The sequence below is a fragment of the Mustela nigripes genome, chromosome 10 (assembly GCF_022355385.1).
Source record: "Mustela nigripes isolate SB6536 chromosome 10, MUSNIG.SB6536, whole genome shotgun sequence".
NCBI lineage: Eukaryota > Metazoa > Chordata > Mammalia > Carnivora > Mustelidae > Mustela > Mustela nigripes.
Genome location: NC_081566.1, coordinates 20,215,628 through 20,239,212, shown reverse-complemented (window position 1 = coordinate 20,239,212; position 23,585 = coordinate 20,215,628). Strand labels below are relative to the sequence as shown.

The following is a 23,585-nucleotide window of genomic DNA, read 5'->3' as shown; positions in this document are numbered from 1 at the left end:
CACCACCTCCATCATCCTCACCACCATCAACATCATTCCACCTCCATCATCACCATCATCACCGCCAGAAGGAGGAGCAGCATCACCACCTCCATCATCCTCACCACCATCAACATCATTCCACCTCCATCATCACCATCATCACCGCCAGAAGGAGGAGCAGCATCACCACCTCCATCATCATCACCACCATCAACATCATTCCACCTCCATCATCACCATCATCACCACCAGAAGGAGCAGCAGCATCACCATCACCATCATCACCACCTCCATCATCATCACCACCATCACCATCATCACCATCACCATCAGAAGGAGCAGCATCACATCACCGTCATCACCACCATCACCATCATCACCTCCTCCATCATCATCATCATCAGAAAGAGCAGCAGCATCACCATCAGTATCATCCCTACCTCCATCATAAGCACCATGATCAGCATCATCAAAGTTATCACTGATACAACACTTATTATGTGGCATTCTAAGTATTTTGAATGTGGTGGGTGTTATTATTGTCTCCATTTCACAGATGATGAATCTGAGGCCCAGAGTGACAATGCAACTTGCCCAAGGCCCAGAGCTAAGTGGGATCCTAACTCTGCCGTTAACCACCTCATTCTCCTCTCTTCTATGACTAGTTGTGACTAGAAGAACACAACATGTACAGGATGTGCTTAAAAATAATCACTAGTACATTTGAGCTAATAATGATCATTCTAGCAGCTACTATTTGCAGAAGACCTATTATTGCCAGGCATTGCATTAAGCATTTTGAAGATATCAGCTCATTTAATCCTAAGAGCCTGCAGGATATTATAAAAGAGCTTACATAAAGTTATTGCAAAGATCAGAAAGGTATTAAGAGTCCTGCCCAAGGTCACCCAGCCAGTAGGTGGCAAAGCCATGATCTGAACTAGGGTCTATTTCATACCAAAGCACAGACTCCTTTCTTACTGCACTACATCCCATTCAGGGACAGGTATTTTTCTATTCAAAATGGCACTGCAAGATAAAAGGGTACCAGATCGACTTTGTCTTTTAAAAACGCGCTACTTCCATCAACGCTAATAGCTCAGTTCAACAGATGCTACCCCACTCCCTCCTCAGGCCGAGGCTACCACTGCTCTCTTCAAACCCCTCCTCCCACGGCCGTCCACCAGTTCTCCTCTCACTTCACTGCCCTTTCCTTTCTGTTCCTTTACTGAGATGTTCCATCTTGGCCCAGCTCCTGACTTGTCAATGCTTCTGAGTTTGGGCAAATGGTCCTCTTGTCACCCTGTGATAATGATGACCAAATAGTATACATACCCAGATTTCTGTGTACACACACACACACACACACATCTGTACCTGCCTGCTATAAGGACCCTCACATGTCCCTATGGACATACAGCATCTGTATCTCTTTCAAAAGGACTCAAGAGCCACTCCATTCAAGGAGATCATTCTTCCTTGCCCTCCACCTTCCTGCTACATGTGGATACCTATCATAGCCCTTACCACATGAAGCCAAGGTGGTCCTTAACCCAATTATCTCTCTCCTACCGGACTGTAAAATTCCTTATCTTTCACTTCATTTCTGTTTCCAAAAAAAGGGAGTCCAGGTCTGGTAAAGATACTCAAGAAATATTTATTAACTGAATTATAAAAATAAAAGTGAAAGAAGGCATAAAAAGGCTATTGCATTAGGTGACCCACCACCTTAAAGAATGAAAATAGTGGGACGCCTGGGTGGCTCAGCTGGTTAAGCAGCTGCCTTCGGCTCAGGTCATGATCCCAGCGTCCTGGGATCGAGTCCCGCATCAGGCTCTTTGCTCAGCCGGGAGCCTGCTTCTCCCTCTGCCTCTGCCTACCACTCTGTCTGCTTGTGCTCACTCTCGCTCCTCTCTCTCTCTGACAAATAAATAAATAAAATCTTTAAAAAAAAAAAAAAGAATGAAAATAGTAATCATAACCTGCAAAAAATAAAATGGCCTTGGGCGCCATTTTTCATTCTCAGTTCAATTAGCAAAGAGTTTTAAAAAGTAAAATGCACACTGCTAGAGAGGCTATCAACTGGGCCTCTTGAAGGCATGAGGCAACATATGTCAAAAACAATGAAACTATTCATAACCATCAACCCAATGAGCCCACTCCTGGAAACTTACCTAAGGAAATAAATCAATAGAAGAATGGGGCTATATTTGGGGATTTGCTTACAGAAGCATTATACACTATATAATAATGAAAAATAGGAAATAGATGAATACCCAACAGCAGGATAAAAGCTAAGGGAATCAATCTGAAGTACTTTTACACATCCATTAAAATTTAACATGATGACTATAAAGGAAAATGGAAAATGATCTAATGCTAAGAAAAAAACTGGAATGCAGAATTACATGCCAGTTCCGACTGCCACTGTGTAAAACTGTTACTTGCACCCAAGCAAGGACAGAAACCATCTGACGAGAATTCACTAAAATGAAAAACGTGTCGCGATGATCGGATTTTATATAACTTTTAAAACTCAAATTTTAAGAAGCAACTGCTGCAATATGACATGAGACACAGGTTGTGCCCTTAATTAGCTGTACTACTTCAGGCAAGAAGCTTAACTTCTCTGAACTTCGCTTACTCATCTATAAAATGAGAAAACTCTATTTCTACCTCTTAGTGGATTAAATTATACGACAAACACTTCCAATGTACCTGGCACTCTTCTAAGCACTTTACAAATATTACCTTGTTTAACTGGCAAAACAACTTCTTTAAGATGATGCACCAGGAAGCTCAGTACTCTACTGTGACAACAGCAAGATAACAGTAACTTTCAGTAGCTTTCCAATGACCCCTCCATCAAATCTAGCCACAACAGCAACTGCTAATCAACTGCTAATAATGTAGCAAGTGTCTGCTAGCGCAGCAATCTTTGCGCTAAGGGTTTTCCTCACATTATTGTCTGTGGCCCTTATAACAGCCCAGGACAGAGGTACGATAATTGTGTCCTCATGGTATTCAGGTTTGGAGGTCATATAACGTGCTAATGAAGAAGAGAGCCAAATTTGAACTTGTGTCTATCTGGGTTCAGGGCCACAGATGCTTTGACACTATGTAATGATGCTTCCAATTTTTGCTAGGATGACGTACACAGTCCTTCAGAGTCTGACCGCGGCCACACTCTCCTCATTCCAGATCTGGGGGAGTTCTGAGTTGACACCAAGACCTTTTAAGTCCCTGACCCCAGCTCCTTCTGTTCTTCACCTGGTCTTCCTCTAAAACTCCCCTTTATCCCTCAAAGTTCCATCTCCCTGTGCCTCAAGAGGCATAATTGTTCCCGTATCTTCCATCCATCCATCCATCCATCCATCCATCCATCCACCTACCCATCTATCTATTTTTAAAGTAGGCGCCACACACAATGTAAAGCTTGAACTCACAACCCTGAGATCAAGAGTCACACGCTCCCCGACCTGAGCCATCACCACCATCCCCCACCCAGGCCCTCCCATCTGCTGCTCCTTTAGCTAGTAATTCATGTTAGTCAGTCAGCATCTACCATGTTGTATCTATGCTTCTTTACCAGGCTGTTTCTTTCCAATTATGTTCCACGAAGGCAAAGACCATGTTCTCCAGTTTTGTACACTGTTGTGTTCCTGGCTTCCAGCATGGCTCCCAGCACATGACAAGGACCCAACTGCTACTTGCTGAATGAAAAAAACACTTCCAGCTGGAAGGACGTTTCCAGGCATCACCGGGCAACACTGGAGCACCCTTTGCTGTGTGCAGAGGGTGGAAACATCATTCAGGAGTCCATACTTTTCTATACCATTTTCCACAGAGCGTTGATGGAGGTAGTTTAGCTAAAATGAGGATATAAAGGAGAACTACCACTCGGACTTCCTAATGTACTATGTTTGGGTTAAGGGCGCATAGTGTTATGTGGTTACTTGTTGGGGCCTGTTAGCATAGTCCATGGAAATTGCTTGCTCACTTCCTGGCCTTCCCCTTCTAGAAAGGACTGTAGGTATTCCACATAATCCCTAAAGCCAAGGACAGTAGCTGGCATGTAACTGGTGATTAAGGAATATTTATTGAATGACGGACTGAGTGAAGAAATAATGGGGTTGAGGCATTTTTCTCTCCCTGGGTTCTTGAGAAAATATTTCAACTTACAGCATGCTCTACTAAACCAGGGGCAGACTTTAAAACAAAACAAAACAAACCTTTCAATTTCATGATTCTCCCAGAATTTTGTGTAAATACTAAATGATTAAACTACTTGCCCATCTATGTTATATCCTTCTGTACTCTTTTCAATGACTAGGAAATCACTGGGAGCTCTAACTATAGAGAATCTATTTTTCCTCTAAAAGCAGACGAGAACCTTTTTAGAAAGTAAAAATGTTTCCCACTTAACATTCTTTAAAAATGCACAAAATAAGAAGATTCATTTGGTGGACATGCTCTGTCTCTTTATCTTGACATCAGTTCGGTGCTGAGGAACTATTATTAGAAAGCTCTCAGCTGAAGAAGATGCCTTCAAAAAGGAAGATAAGATGTAGGATACTGTGTGTTCAAAGCTAATTTTAATTATACAGGCTATAGGGTTACTGAGATATGCCAAACATTTAGCTAATTAGCAGACTCTTGAGACAAGAGGGCCGCTAGAGATAGACACAGTTTTTCCTCATTAATGAGTAATGACCAATTCCAGTTAAACACACATTTTTACTTGTACTATAAATTCACTTTATTTGTTCTTTCTTAAATCCCAAGAATAAGAACTAATTTAAACGTGAAGCTTAGACACTGAGATTAAGATGGAAATCTTCCACTTTAAAAACAATGACCCAACATCAACTGCCATATTGGGAAAATTGGAGGGGGAGGGTGGGTAAAAAATTACTTATAAGCTCAAAGACAAAAATCACCTAATTTATTCCTCAAAACTGCCCAGAAACGTATAAATCATTTTTCTTATTTTATACATCAGGGATCAAGGCATATGGAATTTGAGTAAGGTCATCTGTTTAGAAAGTAGCTTGGCTACATCAGATGCCAGAATGCTTCTTCTTAGGCCTGTATATGAGAAGACCTTATGAACAACATAACTGGTTTTTTGCTTGTTTGTCTCCCTGGATTAGACATATTTTGCTCTTTGTGTATCTGCTACTTATATAAAGGTGTCTTCTTCAGGACACAAGCATGAGGTAGATGCATTTCTCTGGCAGCTTTTCTTTCAGAATAAAAATTAGATCCACGGATACAATCTAAATTTCCAATGTGAAACTAGCGGGACTGCCCACAAGGCTTTTCACAGAAAGTGGTCCCTACCCATCCTGAAATTTGAACAGGTGGGTGGCTGTAGCAGATTGAGGTTCCCAAAGATGGCTGCTATACTATCTCCTGTTTCTGGTGCTCCTCTGCCATCAAACCTTTCTACTTCCCCAACAAGAGGAGAAGGCTCTTTTTCCAGTCCCTTGAATATGGGCAGGTTCTGTGACCACTGTGACAAACAGAACTGGAAGAAGTGCCACTGCTTCTAGGAAGTCAGTTGTCAAGTGAGAAGCATGACTACTATCCTCAGACCACCGTATTGTGAGAAGCCCAAGTGATGTGGAAAGTCCTCTGTAGGTGTTCGTTGATGGCCCAGTTGAGCTCACAGTCAACATCAACTGCCAGCTCTGTGAGGGAGCCTTCTTGAACACCAGCCCAGCTAAGCCTTGGGGTAACTGCAACATGGGCCGACATCTACATGCAAGTGAGCGAGAGATCCTAAGCAGGACCTGTCTAGCTGAACTCAGTTAATCCACACAACCACAACATAATGATAACTTCTTATTTTAAGGCACTGCATTTTGGAGGGGTCTGTTACACAACAGATTGTCTGAAGAGTGGTGTTGGTTTTCTTCTAGAATGAAGCAACTACTTCTTTAAAGCAATTGAGGGTAGATTTTGGGGGGCAGCGGATAAGCAATTTTCTAGTTGAGGGTTACTCCTATAAAGGACTGATGGACTATGAAAAGGCACCTATATAAACATTCTTACATTTGGGGGGCTACTTTTCAATAATTGGCCATACAGAGGTATTATGCTTCAAAGCTGATATTTTATTAAGAAAACAGAGTAGGTTCTCAGTAAAATGATTAGAAAATAAGGAGTCAATTAATGATAATGCTGTCAAACTAGTCTTTTTTAAAGCAATAAATGAAACATGATTTAGTCCCTCAACAGCCTCAGCATGTCAATAACTTGATTTATTTTTATATTACCTGCCAAATTTCACCTGAGCTGATGAGAGGGATTTCAGCACTAATGATCCCAAGAAAGAGAATAAAATGCTGAGAACAGAATGATGTTCCAAAAATACTTGAAGTATAAGAGAAAATAATGCTTAGATTTAAACAAACAAACAAACAAACACCTCTTTTCTAGGGAGTATCAGAAGGCTAGCACAGATTTTGTCAAATCTCTTCAGGTTTTGGATCTATTGTTTATTTTTTGTTTTGTTTTGTTTTAAACAATGCCCTTAAGGCCAGTCAGGATACTGAATCCTGAAAGAAAAATTTACTGGTATTTAAAATCCTGCACTTCTAAGCAAAGAGAAGGTAAATATACTTGAAAAAAGCTTTCAAGAACAAGGCAAGAATAAAGGAATTATGGTGCTGGATTACCACACTCCCTTCCTGGGGCAATTTGGTTAACTCAAGTTTTCTGCTCTTAAGTCCAACAATAAGATTTGAAAATTATTACCTTTTTGCTAAATAATGGAAACAGTTTCACAACAGTATTTTCATTGTGTCTTTTAAAGAACTCCTAAAAAGACAAAGCAGTTTGTCCACATGGTGACTGTGTTCTCGTCCCTAGTTTATTAAGTCCTGAAAAGTTTTATAGTGGCTGCATTCATTCATAGACTATACCACTGGCAGCAGAACGAAGTTTCCACCGATTCTCGCGATAAGAGCCGGGTGAATGCTCCTTTCCCCGCCACTCCCAGAGATGTCCATTACAAGAACCAAGAGCAACAGGGGCACCTGGGTAGTTCAGCTGGTTAGGCATCTGACACTTAATTTCAGCTCAGGTCATGATCTCAGGGTCATTTTGAGCTCTGCTCTCAGTGTGGAGCCTGCTTATGATTCTCTCTCTACCTCTGCCTGACCCCCAGTCCTCTCTCTCTCCCTCTCAAAAAAAAAAAAAAAAAAAAAAAAAAAAAAAAAAAAAGGGAAGCAATTCACATTTGTGGTAGCATGATGGTTTACTCTGCTGTAACTCATGTTTTAAATGCTTTTTTATAATTTCCTTTTCTTAACTTTTAAGTGTTTACTAAGAAGGAAAAAAAATTTTTTAAATATTTTATTTATTTATTTGACAGAGAGAGAGAGGGAGAGATCACAAGTAGGCAGAGAGGCAGGAAGAGAGAGAAGGGGAAGCAAGCTCCCTGCTGAGCAGAGAGCCCAATGAGGGACTCCATCCCAGGACTGAGATCATGACCTGAGCAGAAGGCAGAAGCTTAACACACTGAGCCACCAGGCGCCCAGAAGGAAAAAATTTTAATGCAGAAAAGAAGAAGAAGAAAAAAAGAATCTTCTACAACCCTGCTACCCAGAGAAACCACCCTTCTCTCTACTCTTTTGATCAGCTGAAACCAATACCACTGTTCTGACGATCTACTGTTGCCTAACAAACTGCTACAACTTCTCTCTTAGTTCACTCCTCAGACACAGTTTATGATCTGATCACAAAATTCCTGTGTCTATCCCAAGGCTGCTATGGGTTCTGCTCATACAATTAGAACCCTAACCTAATCATTCCTAAGGCCAATGGGATTTTTTGGTTTAAAAACAAAACACAACACAAAAACCAAATGATGGAAAAGAAAAATGTCATGAAACAAAAGGATAAAATTTAAATGAACAGATAAAATCAGAAGCTCACTGAAATACTGTAGGAAGAATACATTGTATACATTTAATAATTTGATGACAAACTAAGATTTTAAAATTGGAAGTTAATTTTCCAACGTAAACTATGTATAGTTATTCCAACGTATAAATATGAAAATATTTATAATGGCCATAATTTTAAAAATAAAACAAAGGAAGGGCACCTAGGTGGCTCAGTTGGTCTGCCTTTGACTCAGGTCATGATCCAGGGGTCCTGGGATGGAGCCCCGCATCAGGTTCCCTGCTCAGTGAGGAGTCTGCTTCTCCCTCTCTCTCTCCCTTGCCCCCTGCTTGTGCTCTCTCACTCTCTCTGTCAAATAAATAATTAAAAACAAAACAAAACAAAGGAGGTTTATAATTGCAACATTATGTTTAAAATAAAAGCAATTTTTTCCCATTCATCCCTGCAGGTATGTTGTTTGTCTTTGCCTTAAAACAAGGCAAAATATCACTATATTGCAAAAGCTCAGATGCAGAAGAGTCTATGTTCAGAGAGTAAAAAAATCTACCATTGCCCCAACTCAGAAAATACTGATATTATTAACAGGTAATCTCAACGTGCTCCCAAACTGATGGATACTTTTAAGAAGCAAATTTGGGAATATTTTCTACAGCAAAGTGAGTTAAGACCAATAATATCCAGGTCAAAGATTTCATCTCAGCTCAATTTTCTCATTTACAAGACTACAAACTGCCCTGAGGTTAAGGTAGGAATGTTGCAAGTTTTAAGGCTCCTGATGCATAGCAATGAGGAAAGGTACCCTTCTTCAGGAATGTGAAGCCTGCTGAATGACCCCAACTGTCAAGCAGCCAGTGAAATGATACTGTCCGGCTGTATTTATATATTTAATTCAACACTGTTGGAATAAATGATGACTATTTAAAAAATGGTTTAAAAAATTAAAAAATACTATCCCAGTTCTGTATCCCAATTGAATGGGAGGATAATTATGGTATCTTCAAATATTCACAGTGTGTATAGGACAGGTCTGTTGCTTTTTAATTCTAGTATAGTTAACGTACAGTGTTGCATTTGTTTCAGGTGCATAATATAGTGATCGGACAATTCTATACATTACTCAGTGCTCACTGTGATAAGTGTACTCCCTTCATCTATTTCATCTATACCCTTACCCACCTCCCCTAGGACAGACAAGTCTTTTTCACACTTAATTAACTGTCATAATTCAGAATAGTTTTATACTTAGAGGCAAGTTGTGAAGACAGTACAGAGTTCCCATATGCTGGACACCTGGGTTCCTCTATTATGAACACCTTACATGAGGACTGTACATTTGTTACAATTAATGAACCAATATTGATAAGATACACGCATTTCCTTGGTTTTTACCTGGTGTCCTTCTTCTGTTCCAGGATTCCTTCCAAGATACCCATATTACATTTAGTTGCCATGTCTACTTATGTTCTTCTTGGCTGTTTCCTGACAGTTTCTCAGGTGTTACTTGTTTTTGATGACCTTGATAGTTTTCAGGAGCACTGGCCAAGTATTTCTGCAGGATGTCTCTTAACTGGGCTTTGTCTGATGTTTCTTTTCATGATTCCACTGATGTTGTAAGTTTTGGGACAAAGACCACAGAGATAAAATGCCATTCTCATCACACCATATTAAGGATGTATGCTATCAACATAACTTATCGCTGTTAATTTTGGTCAGCTGGCCGAGGGACTGCTTCTCAGGTTTCTCTACTGTAAAGTTACCTGTTTTCCCCTATATCCAGAAGGTAGTCTTTCTAAGAAAGTCACCACACACAGCCCATGCTTCAGAAGTGAAAAGTTATGCTTTGCCTCCTTGAGGACAATACACAGATGATTTGGAATTCTTCTGCACGGGAAATTTATGGATTCTTCTCATTTATTTTATTTAGTCATCTGTATCAGTATAGACTCATGGATATTTATTGTACAATTTGTTCAAAGTAAATACACTGTTTACTATACCAGATTGATAGCACCATCTAGTACGACAGTATTAATTTTGTTGCTTCAATTGTTTCAGCTTTGGGCATTGAGAGTTCTTTCAGTTGATTCTTGTGTCCCTGTGACATATCCCACCATTGTGTGTGCACGTGTGGGTGTGTGTCCATGGGCACTTCCTAGTTTTATAGCACTACAAAATGCTCCAGGATCATCATATATATTCCCTAGCCCTATAATGAGTCACGTATCCAAGGAGTCTGGTAATTTTTTTGGAGAACAGTATTAGACACAAGATCTGGGTGGCGATTATCCTTGCTGCTACAGGGTATCACTGCTTCTAGGTCCTCTCGATTGACAGCAAGAAAATGTGCGTGTGCGTGTGCGTACGCGCGCGTGCGTGTGTGTACACACCACGTCTCTACACGTGCACATACATTTATAAACACATGCATGTACATGTGTACCCATATATGTATACAAATATATGCATGCCCACTCGTGTATGTTTGTTCACACATATCTATCAATATTTCTACATGTACCCATCTGTATCTACATTGGCTAAACATCAATTCTCACTGATGTCTCCAGCTCTGATCCACTGCCATAGGACGCTGCTGCTGCTTTTTTTCCCCGAGAGAAAAAGTGTTGTGCGCCTGCGCAGGGGGAGGGGCAGAGGGGGAGAGAGAATCTCCAGCAGGCTCCGTGCTCAGCGTGGAGCTGGAGGCAGGGCTTGATCTCATGACTCTGAGACCATGACCTAAGCCAACATCAGGAGTCCACGCTTAACTGACTGAACCACTCAGGCACCCTTCCACAGGATGCTTCTAGCCACTTCCCTTGTGTGTTTACAACCTCCCACTCCAGCAGTGAGAAACGTGGCTCCCCAAGCCAGCCACCACTAATTAATTGTAGTGTTTTTAGAATTGTTAACTCTTAGTTCCACAGTAAAGGGGTATTGTGCTTATACAGTTACTTTTACTTACAGTTTTAATAGACTCTATTCATTTCTAAAGTTACACAGGTCAGCATGTTCCGACCCCCCCCCACCCCCTTGTCCCCCCTCCCCACCCAAACTTTAGTGAGGTTATTTCATGTATTTGTAATTCTGTTAGATTCCTTTATCAGTCTACATTCTACCCTGGACCCCTTGACCTCCTCAATGTTTTTATAAATTTTCAAACATTAAAGTTCACTCTCTTTTTTTGTAGCATTCTATGCATTTTGATGAATGCATAGTGTCATGTATCTACCATTATGGTATCATACAGGATAGTTTCACTACCGAACAGACCCTTAAAAACAGAGAACAAACTGGTGGTTACCAGAGTGTGGGGGATAGTGAAATAGGTAAAGGAAATTAAGAGGTACAAACTTCCACTTATACAATACATAAGTCACAGTGATAAAAAGTGCAGTATACAGGATATAGTCAATAACATTGTAGTATATTGTTGTAACAGTGTATAGGGACAGATGGGGACTGTGCTTATCCTGGTCGGCACTGAGTAATAGACAAAACAGTAGAATCAGTATGTTGTACACCTGAAACTAATACAACAATGTCAACTATACTTTTAAAAAAACCAAAAATCCCCTGTGATTCACCTCGTCACCTGCCTTTTCCCACAAGCTCCTGGAAACTACTGATCTGTTTACCGCCTCTACGTTTTGCCTTTTTCTGAATGTCATAAAGGGAGAATCACACTGTATATACCTTTCAGACTAGGTTCTTTCACTTAGCATTATGCACACAAGATATATGTTTTTGCATGAATGGTAGCTCATTCCTTTTTATCACTGAATAATATTTCATTTGTGGATGTAACCAGTTTGCTTGATCATCCGTTGAAGGACATCTTGGTGGCTTCCAGTTTTTTGGTGATTATGAATAAAGCTACTACCAATGTTCATGTAAAGATTTTTGTGTGGTCTGAGTTTTTCTTTTCTTTCTTTCTTTTTTTAAAGTACTTTATTTTTTTTTCTTTTCAAGTAATCTCTATACCCTATGTGGGGCTTGAACTCACAACCCCGAGATCAAGAGCTGCACGTTCTATTGACTGAGCCAGCTGGGTGACCTTTTCAAATCACTTAGGAAATTATCTTAAGACTGTTATTGCTGAACACATGTTAAAACTATGTTTAGTTTTGTAAGAGATTGAGTCCATATTGCTCAGAAAAAAATTATTTCTATGTATATTAGGCATAAACAGTTATGTGATTTATGACTGATTTTATTTACTTTTACTCATTTCTGCATTTCCCAAGAATTTTTAAAGTAATTTAAGCAAGCAGCACATATTTAATCATGAAAAAGTTAATTTCAAAAGACAAGAGAATAACAGAAGTGAACCAAATCCAACATCTATGTATTGTCTATCTCATTTCACTAGGCCACCAGCTCCCAGCCAGCCGATTCTTTGGTATGAATTTACACACTGTGAGTGTTAAGACATCACATAGACTGTGAAGCATTTCACTATAATGAGATTCTCTGTTCTTTCCTAACAGCTAGTGCCTCCTGACATTCTTTTCCAGGAGAAGTCAAGAAACCTGGCTTAGCATTTGAGAAACCCAGATTCAATGTCTGTGTGGCTGTACCTCGCTTCTAATAATGAACTCTCTGCTTTGTTTCTAAGACTAGTCTTTACTTCATTTTCTAGTTCCAATCAAAAGATTCCTATCTTGTTCTGATCTAAGTGCCCTCAACTGTACAAATCCATCAAGTATTTAAAAAAAAAAAAAGGTTTGTCTCCAATTAAGCAAGCCCTTAAATGATCAAGTTATGAGAAGAAGTCTGTCAGTAAATGAAAATCTGTAGTATAACATCACACGCTGACAGGAAAAAAAAAATAGAGTCAGCTCATTACACTTCGGAAAGTATCGCTGTCATTACCAATTGTTTTAATTTTCAAAGGAGGAGGAAATTTGGCATCTCTTCTCATACAGAGCACCGAGGAAATAAATTAAATTAGACTTATTACGAACACAAAGCAGGCAGTTACAACGGCATCTTCATATAGCTATTATAATGCTGACATGCTAAAACAATACATCCTCCACTCCCAAGACGATGCATGAATTTTTTATGCGTGGTTATTTATTTCCATCTTTTCTGAATGACAGGTATAGAATCCCTGGTTAGAATTACCAGGAGCTTTTTAAAAACAAATCATGGGCTTGGCAAATGCTGGATTTCTGTTAATACTGGGTATGATTTGCTCACAAATAAAGTCCATAAGAAGAGCGAGACCCTTATCAAAGTCCAGACTCGGAAACATGACTGTGTCTTTTGATGTTCTCACCTCCAGGGCATAAATCATTAATTTCGAGGGAGGTTACCTCGCCGAGTTGGCCAACTGATGAGTGAAACTTACATGTGTTGGTTTTTTTTTTTTTAGCATTGCACAGCAGGTAAGACAGAAATATGAACAAATGATGCAGAAAAGCCAAACCGCTGTGTTTCTGTTGTGGACGCTGTAATAGCGGCGGACGGGCCTCCGGCAGTTCCCTCACTTATTACTCATCTCCTCTCATTCCGTTGTTGAAACTGTGCTACTTGGGTAAAAAAAAATGCCCATGTTTCTGTGAGATAAATAAATCAGGGCATCAAGAACGACCGTGAGGACCAGACAGAATCAGGCTTTGAAAATGGCTCCTTTCCACTTTCTGCTGAAATATCAGGTGCTGTTCCTGAAGACGAGGCCAACGATCGAACTTTAAGGTACTGTTTGTGCTTGCTCCACTTGCTCAAGTTAAACAGGGAAAGTTTCAGAGGATCCATTAGAAGCTTATCCTTTCCCAGGCAAGCGAAGGTCAAGAGTAACGATGCTCCGCCACTTTCAGCCAGCACCTGGCCTCGGAGGAAAGCATATTTAAAAGCAATCACATTTTGCAACAATGCTGAGAAAAGGGAAGCCATAATCAACACTCCCAATCTTTAAATGAGACCAAGGCAGGTCTGTTCCATTTATTCTGTAGTTACAAATGCGCAAACTGGCTAAAGCCTGTGGCTCTCTGTAAACCAGAAATTAACGTGGTTGACGGAAACGAAACAAAACAAAAACAAAAAAACCCGCAGTTAAAACACACCAACTAACCAGAACACTTCATCACGCCCCATCGGCCTCCCTGCCCGCTCATTATCCATGCCGGGTCTCCCTGCTTCCTCTCACTGTTCTGGTGCTGGAAATCCCTTTCCCAACCTCATCTGCCAGTGAAAACTTGATTTCCCTCAAGGCCCTGCGGCAAGGCCAGCTCTGGGAATCTGCTCGGCTCTCCCAGTAAGGGTCACCTGTGCCATGCTGCTTGTCCTCCAAGATTCTGTTAGAGACAATGCCTAGTGAGAGTGGAGTCCATTGAAACAGGGATTTATTCAAGAAATAAGTTGTACCAGGACCCCAAGACTGTTCGTCCACATATGGTCAATTCAGTGTATTAATATGGGAAAGAGGAAAAGTCATTTGAAATAGAATTTCAGTCACAGTTTGCTATGCCTGGCGTTTTACAGTGGCTGCTCTAACATCCACCTCTGATTCACCGACGTCTGTGTCAACTGAGTATACACTTGATGCCCCTTCCTCGCGGGAGAATGAAGGGCACCATGAGGATATAGGCTGGCCTTCCTTGGGTTTCTACTGTAGAACAACAACGAGCCTGAGGAAGGCATCCAGGTGTCCTCTGAATGAGGAACAACAATAATCACCATCATTTGCATTCCACGTTGTGTTTACAAAGCACTTCTGTGGGCATTCTTTTATTCTCATAATGTTCTGTTCCTGAATCAGGAACTGTGCTTCCGTATGACACTTGAAACTTAGAAGGCTGATTCGACAAATCCCTCATCCTTAGAGAATTAAACTCTACTTCTGTTCTGCTCTAAAACAAATCACCCCAGTGCCAGTAGAATCTGTAAGACCTTGAATGTGCCTGGTTCCTGAAGCACAAAAAGGACGTCCTCCAAGAGAGATGAAGAGGTAGCACTCTTGCCCCTGATCGCTTCTACACCACAATAAACATAGTAAAAGGGAATGATACTACCCAAACCCTGAGTCAAAGAGCTGTTACTCCCTTAAGAAACAAAAAGTCTGGGGTGCGTGGGTGGCTCAGTTGTTAAGCACCTGCCTTCAGCTCAGTTGATCTCACTGTCCTGGGACAGAGCCTGGTATCAGGCTCCCTGTTCAGCAGGAAGCCTGCTTCTCCCTCTCCTACTCCCCCTGCTTGTGTTTCCTCTCTCGTTGTGTCTCCCTCTGTCAAGAAAATAAAATAAAATAAAATAAAATAAAATAAAATAAAATAAAATAAAATAACTAAAAGGTTCAGGTGATCCTCTAGTTTTGCAGAAGAATCAGAGGCTGATGTCAACATCATATGCACGAGAGAAGAGGGAATTAGAATGGGAGTCCTTGGGTTGGAAGCAGGTGAACTTTAGGGAGGGGTCTTGTGCTAATGTGACTGCTTCCGAAGCTGCTCTAGGAAGAGGCTTCTCTTGTCTAAAGTCAGATACCCTCAAACCACTCTCCATCTTCACTTTGGTTTGGGAACCTTTAGTCCTAGTGTATTTCCATAAACCAAAAATTCTCTACCTCATGTCCAGATGTCCCCCACAACCCACCCAATTCTAGCCCCAGCCTGAGCTCCAGTCCAACCTCTACCTGGAAGGACGGAGGGGAGAGAGAAGAGGTACTTCACAGATGTTGACTCTTTGTCTGGAATATCAGCTTTACTTTTTTGGGGGGTGCGGGGGGGGTAAAGATTATTTATTTATTTATTTGAGAGAGATAGCAAAAGTAGGCAGAGCAGCAGGCGGAGGGAGAGGGAGAAGCAGGCTCTCTGCTGAGCAGGGAGCCCAATGCAGGACTAATCCTAGGACCCTGGGATCACGACCTGAACCAAAGGCAGACACTTAACAACTGAGCCACCCAGGCAACCCTATCAGCTTTATTCTTGTCAGTTTATTTTACTTTATTCTTAAGATTGCTAAGAGTGTTTAAATAACTTAGGAAATTGGGACAACTCAAAGTCATGATCTTTTGCTCTTATATTAGCTGCTCTGTAGAGTCATAGAAGTAAACACGGTTGTGTTTGTTAAAAGTGAGAGTTTAAGCGGACTCTTAGAGTGGTCCCAACTAGGAGAATGCCTTTATTGGAATGTCTATAGCTTAGTATAATAAACATTATTGATTCAAAGTTTGCAGTGTTCATTCACATAAGTTTATTTCTTTTTTTTTTTTTTTTAAAGATTTTATTTGTTTATTTGACAGAGAGAGATCACAAGTAGGCAGAGAGGCAGGCAGAGAGAAAGAGAGGAGAAGCAGGCTTCCTGCTGAGCAGAGAGCCCAATGCGGGGCTTGATCCCAGGACCCTGAGATCATGACCTGAGCTGAAGGCAGAGGCTTAACCCACTGAGCCACCCAGGTGCCCTCACATAAGTTTATTTCTTACAGGTATGCTCTAATATTTAGAGTAACACGGTGATTGTGGTCTTGAGCACTTAGCCTCCTGTTGACTTACAGTTATAAACGGAATCACGGACTTGTCCCCGGTTTCTGACTGCCCATCACTACAGTGCTTTGGAGAACACTGGCTGCCCACAGGGAACTTCTTGAGCTGAGGCAGGGTGACTTGCCGATTTTCGCCAGCTGGAAGCCACTGCTCCAGAGAGAGCTCTCAGTGGTTTCTGGGGCATTTCCTCTAATCAAAGATATCTCCTAATCTCCCAAGTTTTCAATTCTGGAATTGGATGCTCTGATATTCACTGGAAATCTAATGCACTGGAGAGACAGACGGAAGCTCTCACAAACTCAGCAAGCAGGAGGAGGATGTAGCCACACATAAATCTGATTCCACTCTCCTTTCCTGCTAAAACATATTAGAACATTCTTTTTATAGTGTCATTTGATTGTGCTCAGGAAGTGATGACTTAGACAAACACGTCTCGGACCAGTCCTCAACTCTATGGATAAGGATGAAGTCAAAAGCTCACCCAACCGTGAGAAAGGTGATAGGGTACAGAAGAATCTCACTCATACCGAGATATCTGGAAATAGTGACTCAAAAGCCATTGTAATATAGGTAAATCTAGGAAATAAATATGAAAAAAAAAAACCCCTCCATAATCAAAGAATTTATTAACTCCTAAGGGAGGATACTTAAGAGGGACAGATGTTAGGGAAAACAAGACAATGTTTTAGCAAATAGTAAGGGGAAGCACTTTAAAACTCAAACTGGAATGCCTTTCATTAATCAAGATATTTACTTTGGAGGAGGAAGGGACTGAATACTGCCAACTGTGACGTAAATTACCTATTAAATTATTTATACGTAGTTAACCTACATAAATGAAGTTGGATGATCCCTAAGCTTTCTTCTACTGCCTTTTGTTAAGCAACATCAGAAAATGACAGAAAACGGAGGTTATTTAAGATAATGAGGAAAATGACATAACCCCACTTACATTACAGATTCCCAAGTAGTCAAAATCTGAGCTTTGCTATTATCATTCCCCTTTTCAAAAATTAACTTCAAATCACACAAATAAGATACTCATATTTTCTTTAAAAAATTAAAACCATTAAGTTGAAGGGTAAAAAAAAAAAAAAATCCCCTTTTACCACCGCATACAATTCTTTCTCATCCTTCCTATGTTATCCAGCCCCACTGGTGACACGAGCCAACAATGGCATTTTCTGTGCCAGAAACCATGCTGACTTACAAGCATAGCTTCTTTAATTTTCACAATTTCCTGCTAAAGTGGGTTCAATTATCATCCCCATTTTGCAGAGGAGGAAACTGAGCTTTGGCATGAACACATCCCCATTACCCAGGTACCTACTGTTAATGGTTTGGGACACATCCACGCAGGTTTCTCTATAAATCCCTAAACATCTGTAAGCATTCACAGAAAATGTAGCGTGTTGCTATTCTGTTTTATTAGAAAAACCTTAAATGGTGTCCCACTACACCACTTGCAGATTTCTCCATGACAATTCCTAAAGCTCTACCTCCTGCTTTGCTAATTGCTGTCTAGTATATTATAGCTGTACCATTCTCCTACAGACAAGAATGAAGGTTAGTTCCAGTTTTTCCGTAGAAATGGTGCTGAAGTGAATAGTCTTGTGCAAGCTTCCTCTTGCACACAGATAGCTGCTTTGGGTGTATACCAAGATGTGGAAGTGCTGGGTCATGGGCATGCATGTGCTAATTTTAATAGATTCTGCTACGTTGTCCTCCAAGATGTCGGCCACCAGCATGTGAATACTTATTTTCCTACAACCATGCCAAAATCGGATATTATCAAAGCTTCGAATTTTTGCCAGTCTAAGGAATCACGTTTTAATTTGCATTTTCCTGATTAAAATAGAAGTTATATTAGGCAATGCCATCCGGACTGGTAATTAAATGGTGAAGTGAGTTAAAGCAGGACAAGATAAAAATGTAAAGATACATTAAGCATATGATTTTATTTTAAAATACAAGGATGTTCATTTCCTTTCATCTTTTGACGTAAGAACAAGGCTTCTGCTCTAAGTAAGGGAGCCACGTACAGATGTTCCATGTGTACCTTCTGGACTAATCACACGCTTATTTTTTTTTTATTTTTAAAGATTTCATTCATCTGTTTGACAGAGAGAGAGAGAGATAGTGAGAGAGGGAACACAAGCAGGGGGAGTGGGAGAGGGAGAGGCAGACTTGTGCCGAGCAGGGAGCCCGATGTGGGGCTCAATCCCAGGACCCCGGGATCATGACCTGAGCTGAAGGCAGGTGCGTAACGACTGAGCCACCCAGGCGCCCCTAACCACATCCTTATAAGCACATCTGAGATCCCCTGGTTTGGTTTCGTAACTGAAGTGAGAATGTAAAGATGTTGTGAAATAATCCAAGTGCAGAATTTAATTTTATTTAATTTAACAGCAAGCTTTTTAGTATGTGCTTTCATCAAGACTTTCTAAAGCATTTAATTTAATTTTCAATGAAACAGCTCTTCTTTCCACACTTGTGTTTCAGTGGTTTACATATTACTTAATAAATTACATAATTACAATGACATTCAACCAGTATAAACAGATTTGGGAACCATCACACGGGCTCTTAGAAAACACATTTAACTGCAGGAGCACAGGCACAGAGGTGTTCTAGACAGTAGCCCAAGAGCCAATGGAGCGAGCACGCCGTGGGCGGCAGTCAGCGTCTTTCGGAGAGGGATTTATGAGAATCTTCTTATGCAGCAAGTTGGATAGAGAGTGTCTATTGTACCAGTGATGTGGAACATCTTTTCATATGCTTATTGCCCAATATCCTCTACTGCGAACCATCTGTTTCTGTTCATTTCATGTACCTGCTTTTCTCGTGGATTATCTTTTTCTTAATTATTTATAAGCGTTCTTTAAAAACCTCATATTGATTAACCTTTTGCCTTTTAGAGGTCATAAATATTTTCTCCCAGTCTGTTGCCTATCTATTAACTACTTTTTTGTAGTTATTCTGTTTCGCAGAAGCATTTAATTTTAATCTAATGAAATACACTACTTTTCTTTCTTCTTAGCTTTTGCTATTCATTTTCTAGGTCTTTGCTAAGATTCTACACATGTTTTTTTATGTTTCTTCTAATACATCAATTGTTTTGCTCTTACAAGGCCCCAGATGAGGAACTCAAAGTTCAGAAGTTTTAGATGTTTGACCAAAATGATAAAGCTAGAAACAATGAAGGTCGGCTCTCGACTGAGACATAGCTCTATCTGATCAAAGCCAATGCAACGATTTCACATCACCTTCCTGAAGAAGGAATTAAAGTCTGAGAGAAGTAAAGTGGAATATACAGATGTTTAACAATGATGAAAATTGGGACAAATGCACATCTTTGCACTGAGGATACACAAAGGACTGACCTATAAAGGATTCATCAACCTCAAAGAAGCCGCATAATCTCCTCCGTCCATAGAAACTGTGGCCAAAGGGCTTGAGCAACTGGAGATCTGAACACTCCTGAGGAACTAAGCGGTGCCAACTGCTGTCACTCAGAGGTTCAGCTACTCCTGTCCACTCACTCATCCACCCATTCCAGCAAACAAAAACACACCAAACACCCAACATGTCCCAGGCGATGCTCCCAAGCTCCACACCCTCATTTTTCTCCTTTGCTAGATTCCCCCACATGGACGTTCTGCAAGTTCCTACAGCTTGGCTTACTCAAAACCAACCTCTGCATTAAGTGTGCCTTGGATTTTTATGGTCATTCAGGTCACATGCCTTCAGTCTGCTACTGGAGAGTGAGCTGTCTCGGGTGAGATTCATGCCTGATGCACCTCTGAGTCCTCCAAAGCCTAGAGTCTAAGGACCCAGGCCATACGGGCTTTCTCTACTGGACTCATGACATTTCTGTGTGATCAGCGGTTTCACTTTCTCTCTCGTGGACTACCCTGTGATATCTTTTAAGGGTGAATGAAATGAAAGGGAGGGAAGGAAAAAACATCTTGTATTTTCATCACACCTTATCTTCCCAAGTGATTTTCCCATTTCATTTGGGGTCATTATTTATTCTCACATCTACCAGTCCTCTTCCCCCCGCTGGCACGGGCATTACTATGATCTTCCGATTCCTCTGCCTTCCTTTAACGTCTATAATATTAGCTGTTAACTCTTGTTGCTTCTACTGCAACTTTGTCCAAATCTTTTCTATTCTCTTGGCCACCATCTTGCTTCAGGTTCTCTGTCTCTTGCAAAAGCTATCATAAATGGTCTCCAACCTCGGCACCGCACACCAATTCATACAACACCCACTGCTGCCTCATAAACTTTCCTGATTCATGCTCTCACTCTTTGCTTGAAACCTTCCAAGTTCCATACCATCCATGGAATTCACTCAGACCTCTTGGCTAGACTTGAAGGCTCTACCTAATACGCCATTTACATTTTGGTTGTAACGTCCCACTGCTGTCCTACTGACACCTTGTCCTCCCCAATCAAACAGGACTACACACTTTTCATTAAATACACCTTGCATTTTCCATCTCTGTCACTTCTGCCTGGGCCGGCCTTCCTCATTCTATCCTTCGAGGCCCACCGCAAACACCAGCTTTTGTGAAGTAGGTCCAGACACCCCAACAGACGGGATGGCTGCCTCCTTTGATAGTAGCAGCACTTTGTATTGCCTTCTTGGAATCAATCTTGTTTGCTTGATGCATTTAATCCTGTTTTATTTATAGTCCTTTGGTATTTACCTTGTATACTGCCATAAAGTACCTTAAGATAAGGGTCAGTAGTTTCCTTATTTTGTGTTTTTGGCAGAGTCTAGTACAGAGCCTTGTACCTATAGGTAATCAATCAAATATTTGTTAGAGCTGAACTGTTCTCTAAACTTTGCTGTAAGCTCTTTGAGGACAGTGACTTTAAGTATTGCTGTGTCTCTTGATACAACCAAGGGCCTTATACATAACAGGTGACTGAAACAGATTTATTTAAATAACTTCCCAGTTCCAGAGCAAGATTTTTCAAAATACATGTAATACTAGCATTAACCTAAAATATTCACTTAGAAATTTCTCACCAATTAACACAAAAGAAAAAGGAAAGAAACACTGACCCTAACATTCTTTTCCTTTAATTTTATATGATAATGCCTAACTCGTACTAGGTGCTTATCATGTGCCAGACTTTGTACTCCAAGCCCTACAATGCCCATCTCATGTAGTCCTCACCCCAGCACCATGAGGCCCGGCTTTTCCCCCACTTTATGGGCAAGAGGTGCAGGGAAGTGAAGTAACTTGACCCCACACTGAGCAACTGGCAGAGCTGAGATCTGAACTCAGGCAGTTTCTGCCTCCAGAGCCCACCATGGTTGTCACCATCATGGCACCCTATCTGGACTGAGTTTACTGAGCCCCTTAATTTTAACAGTCTGAGTTAAAAGAAAAAAGAAAGCTTCTAAAAATACTAAAAACAAGAACTTCTTGTCTTTTATATTATTTTAATGGATGGAAAAATAAAGAATTATTACATCTATTTCATCTACCTCAATGTAAGCCTCAAATTTAAGAGACCTATTTGTTTTTTCTCAAACAACACGCCAGGTCCATACTCGACTATGCATCCCAAAGGACAGAAGAGATGACAAAGATAATATACTAGCAGACTACTGAATAATCATTTAATTTTGGAAAGCTATCTAGAAAGCTCGAATCAAAGAAAACCACTTACTCCCCCTTCTCCATGCAAGTCTTTACACACTCAAAAACTCTGGTTGGTGGTCTGGACTCTGATTGGTTGGCAGACAAGGGGTGTGAGGGTTGTCACAGATAGTCTACAAATTAGAAAAACAAAAAACAAAAAACAAACCCAGAAATGTCTCTCTTTTTGAATTTTCATTCAGTCTGCATAGAAGAGCACTTGTGCCAATTCTGGCTAAGTACTGTAAAAGAATATATTAGCACCAAGGAGCTGAGAGACTGCAAAACGGGAGAGAAGGAAAAAGTTGTAACGGTCTTAAATATGATGAGGGCACATTGAGGAAAAAGTCGCACACTGTAAGATACGAGTCGTTGCTTCCCTTAGGGTTTCGGAGATACAAGTATGCTAATCAGGGATGGACTCCAGTGTCAGATCCAAGGAACACCACTGCCAGCCCAATCACCAGTGTCTCTTCCTCCAATGGAAATATTAAAGATGAGATTTATTAACTCCAGATGAAATTATATGAAGCAAGGACAAAGTCTGATCTTTAGTAAAACGAAGTAGAAAAATACCAATTGATGCTTCAACTCCTTGGGTCATTTATTTATCTGCTCAAAGTTAGAAAAAATGAATATAAAAAGTCAGATCACAGTAACTCCCACTATTAGTCATAGCTACTGTTTTCTAGATCTAAGTGCTAATGTTAAAAACAGACCATATGTATGATGAATTTCTGTGACTCAAGCAATACGTTAAGATCCAAATCCCATTTATGAAGCAAAATTTCATTACAGAGTATTTCCACTGTTTCATAATGATCTAAAGTACATAGTTGTTAGTGATTTCAGTATTTCAAGGTGTAGATCAGATGTTCAGAGAAGAACAGAGGAGAAAAGAATTAGCCCATTATGTTCAATAATGTATCATGGAAAATGACAGCCTGAAATACTCATCAGGAGCACTGGCCAACCCCCTCTGCTGTAGCAGAAAGCACAAAAACAAAAACAAAGCACATAATGGAAAAAGGAGTTTAAGTTCAAGTGAAAACACCTTATGACGTTTTAAGCTTCTTAAAAATATATCCACTCAAACATGAAAAACAGAGCAAATAACTAACCCCAAAATAAAAGGCAAAAACCATGTTGCTCTAACACAACTGAATAAATGCACATTCATAACAGTTTTTAACGTTTTTTAAGAAATCAGCGAAAGCGGCATTAACTAAACGTTTTCACAGAGATGGAACATGAGGTTTTAATACATCTACTGAACTGCATGAGAAAACTTTGTTTCAGACCGCCGCAGCTCTCACATTCACTCAAAAGCCCCAATGCCCTTAACACCGTGAGGGTGAAGTGCCGACAATTTTGGTAGGGACCCTTTTTTTTTTTTAAGATTTTTATTTTAAGCATTAGGTTTGATATATGGAAAAAGTAATGATGAGATGGGATTTATATTTATGTAGGTAAGTTAGAAAATGAAATTCAGAGCTGGACAGAGTGATATAAAAGTGATATAAAATATAAATATAAAATGATCAAGTTA

At 40.4% G+C, this 23,585-nt stretch overlaps 1 protein-coding gene across 1 annotated transcript in view; it reads right to left on the bottom strand.

Annotated features, from left to right (window-relative positions):
* Positions 1-23,585, bottom strand: part of C10H1orf21 (chromosome 10 C1orf21 homolog) — a 227,892-nt gene that overhangs the window by 89,449 nt on the left and 114,858 nt on the right. The gene's annotated exons all lie outside the window — the stretch shown is intronic.